Genomic DNA, 4127 nt, shown 5'->3' with positions numbered 1-4127 from the left:
TGTCGCATAGAGTGGAATTCCCACAAGATACAACAAAAGCCAAGCTAAATGATCCATTTTTCTGTAGCAAGGGCAAAGGAGTGGGGTGTCAGAATGCGGTGGGCGAGAGATATAGAGGGGGGAGAGAGAGAATAGTTATTTGAAGGCTAATCTCTTCTGAGCTTGAAGGAAACATTTTTGAAGAACACACAAGCATAACCAATGGACAAAGACACTAGAGGGGTGAGGGCATGTGCGGGGTGGGTGCGGGGGGGAAGGGGGTGAGGGAGACCAAGGGGTGAGGGAGGTGGGGCAAGGGGTCAATGGGGGGAAAAGGAGACATATGTACTACTATTTGTAACACTTAAACAATAAAAATAAATTAAAATAAAAAATAAGCCCCCTTAAACTTGTCAGTACTACAGTTCTCATATTCTGGTATGTTAGTTGTTAGTTCCTACGATCAATTTTAAGCTTTTTGAACAAAACTATTTAGCCTACTCTTATCCATCATTTTTGGTCTTCTTCTATTACCATTCAATGTTATTTCTGTGGCATGAATACAATTTTAAAGATAAAAAATACATCTTACCGATTTTGATTCTGGCTTCAGTGACTCAAAGAGCTGCCTTGGCCCAGAGAGCTGGCCCAGGCACCAAAGCACTGTAGTTGGTACCCAGGGCCTGATGTTTCTCAGCAAAGGTTGGATAAAAAATACTGAGAATGGTCACTAGATGTCCCTCTTGTGTCTCTAAAGAGGCTGAGGAGGCGGGGCTCCTTTCAGGATTGAAGTAAAAGGAAGCTAAAACTAAGAACTTTCTTTTTCTTTTTTTTTTAATCTACATGCAGAACAGTTTTATTCAGTTTATTAACAAATTCCTGATCATGAAGGTGTTTTCAGCCACTCGTTTACTCAATAGCATTATAGCTCTTGGAGTATAATGATCAAGTGTGCCTATTAGGGAAAAAAAAAACACATTTTGAGAGCAAACAGTGTTAGCATTATCAGTACAAATAGACGGGGGGATGGAAGAGCTGTTTTTTGGAGGGGAGGTATAACGATCACTCTGAGCCTGTGGTATAGAAGAGAAGCAGGGGCACATGCCCCTGCCTCCCTCAATGCCTGGTTTCTATAAAAGCGGTTTGTTATAGTGGAAGCTCTTGGGGTGCTCCGCGTGGAAAGCAGGGGCTACTCGAATGTGAACAGCCAGCAAGAAGCAGGGAGTCCGCTGCCATCTCTTTATCGAAGAGCGCGTTTGTCTTTGCAAATGCTGAACATGTCTTTACAATGTGATTGCAATTACAAAGGTAATGACATTGTACATGAATTGAATTCTCCTATTTATCTTTAAAAGACAGCAGAATATAGACATTCTATTAGCACTCCCCAAGGTAAAAGGTCCGCAGCCTTCTTATCTTGTGTGCATCTTTTCAGATGCCACGGCAATGTTAATCATTTTACCTGAGTAATTCTTCCATTTCTCGTTACCTGGGGGATTGTTAATGGCCGAGACTACTTCTCAGACTCTTTGCTCCCGCTCAATCAAGCCGTGGAGGCGCCAGTTTACTTTTATTGATCAGCGGGTTCCTGACAGCCTTGCCACAAGGAAGCAGCATCATCCTTTTTTAACTTAAAGGGGAACAGATCACCTTAAAGTTTACAGCTAAAAGCCTCTGAGCATAGCATGCAAACATTTTAGCATGCTGCTAATTGTTCTGTTTAAATAGTCCAAGCAATATTTTAGAAAGCTGCCAAACGCCGACTCACATCCCGTGATCAGATAGCAAACCCATTTCAAATGCCTTTTTAGGCCTTTTTAATTAGACCAAAATGCACTTCATTCCCACTTGCTGACATCAAAGGTAAATAACTGTGATAAATCAAATGGAGCCCTTCTCTTTGCCGAGTCTGCGAGGTGCGCCCTTGCTGCCTGCCATGTTGTCACTCTCCTCCACTACTTGCCCATTTTTCCAACAGGGTCTGCAGGAAACTGGACAGGGCACGGGACTCCCTCCAGCCACAACTCTGCTAGTCCCTCCGCATCTCTAAATGACCAAAATTAAATGACACTCATTGCAGATGCTTTGATTTTTCTCCGTGATGTTCTGGGCTACATTGCATTCTAATGGAAAAGAGTGAAACGCTCTCCACGCGGAAAGCGGATTAGGCACCTTGAGCTCTTCCCTAGGTCTCCGCTGAACCTTCAAGGGGTCTTAAACTCACTGCTGATACTCTCTCAGTAGGAAGAATCTGTCTTTTCCCTCTCCCTGTAAGGGTAAAGGCTGCTAAACTAGCTCCTCTTGGACGGATAATTTTTTTTTTTTTAAGCAGCTGGGGTGCTCTCTGTAAGAAGATGGCAGTTTTGAGAAAACCTATTGTGCCTAAATGCTTTTTTTCTTTTCTTGTTTAATTTTTTTAAGGGCAAAATGAGTCTCATTTTAAGCCCACAGGCTCCGGACAATGTCGCTGGGTTAATTATGAGTGTGCTTACCGAAGACTCAAATATATGAGAGGACTCACTCAGAAGGGAGGTTTACTCTTCTAAGAATTGTGAATTCAGAAGCCGGTCCCCTCCACCACCAATTTATGATTTTAAAGAAACAAACAAATGAACAACTTATTCAAGCGGATTTTTATTTTTCCCGCTAGTGACCTTAATTAAGAGCCTCAGAACCAAGTGGAGAGGAATCCCCCTCTGTCCCCAGGGCTCCTTCGGTCCGGAAGGCAAATGGAGTTTGATGTCAGCCGAGCCACGCCAGCCTCTCTGTCCTCAGCTCTGGCAAACCCTGCATTAGCCGTCACCACGACCGTCCGAGCGGAGCTGGCAGCTCCCTGGGACCGAGGCCCCGTGGGAAGGCTGGGGCGTCCCGCGCGTCAGCGCCCACTCCAGCTGCGGGCGATGTAGGCAGACTGTGCGCCAGCCCCGCAGCTCCCACCCGGCTCTGGGCTCGACTGGTGTGGCGCGGCGGCGTTGGCTCTACCCGCTCTTCTCAAACATACAGTTTATTTATAGGGAGCTAAATTCCCCAACAGGGTGGGGTGAGGGGCAAGGAAATGAGTCAAGCTCTCCTGGAGGCTCAGTCCCCGCACCGCGGAACCCATCTGATTAACAAGCAGCCGACCGGAGCGAACCGAATCCGGCCACGGGTCCTACTGGGGTGGGGGAAGTGCTGCATTTGCCCTGGAAGGAGGGCTGGGGTTGACGGTCCGGGAGGATGGCTTCCGTGATTCTCCGCTGAAGTGAAGACTTATCGGCCAAGGGCCGGATGAATGACCACCACCAGGGAGCTTTCTCCTTTCTTTTTTTCCTTCCACTACCCGAGAAAGAAAGGAGAGAGAGATAGAGAAGCAGACAAACCCAGAACGCTGAGACAAAGAGGGAGGGAGGAAGACGGCAGGGGGGTGGAGGGAGAGAGGGGGAGTGGGGAGGGAGAGAAATATAAATATGATATTCAAGATATGAAGATATGTGAGGGAGATAAAGACGCCCAGAGAATCAAATCCTCCTCATCTTTCCTGCAATCTCTACACTCAGGAGAGGTGTGCAGGTCCTGGGAAGGTTCGGTCGCAGTGCTAGCATGCCCCGCTCCACCCTGTCCTCTTGCCCCAGCCTGGCCGGCCCACCAGGCCTCCCCCGACTCCCGCCTGGGCTCTGCCGGCCGGGATACCACTATGTTGGGAGGAGCAGCAGCAGTAGCAGCGGCAGCGGGCGGGGAGGGAAGACAGACTAGTGGGCGCAGACGGCAGCAAAGCTCCCGCACACCATGCCCGGCTGGCCCGGGGGGCACTGGCACCCGTGTCCCTAGCCCAGCGCGGGCTCGTGGCGCATTGCTTTCCGCGGCATTCCAGCTGAGCGGATTCATCTGAGATACGAAACCTCCCACTCCTGCTTGCTCACACTCCACACTCACACTCCCCACCCCACACACTCACTCTCCCTCTCCTCGCACATTCACGCACACTCACACACCACCTGAGAAAGGAAGAGAAAGCGAGACAGACCTTCCGAGTGCAAGAGCGCCCGAGAGGGAGGGAGCCTAACGCAGAGAGGCCAGCGCCTCTCCGGGAAGATGGATTCAAGACTCTCCCGCAAGTAAACTTTGGCGGCTACAAAACCGTCAACCTTGGCAGATGCTGAGGCGAACCC

The sequence above is a fragment of the Myotis davidii genome, unplaced genomic scaffold, assembly GCF_000327345.1.
Source record: "Myotis davidii unplaced genomic scaffold, ASM32734v1 scaffold2040, whole genome shotgun sequence".
Lineage (NCBI taxonomy): Eukaryota > Metazoa > Chordata > Mammalia > Chiroptera > Vespertilionidae > Myotis > Myotis davidii.
Note: the sequence above shows the minus strand (reverse complement) of the source record.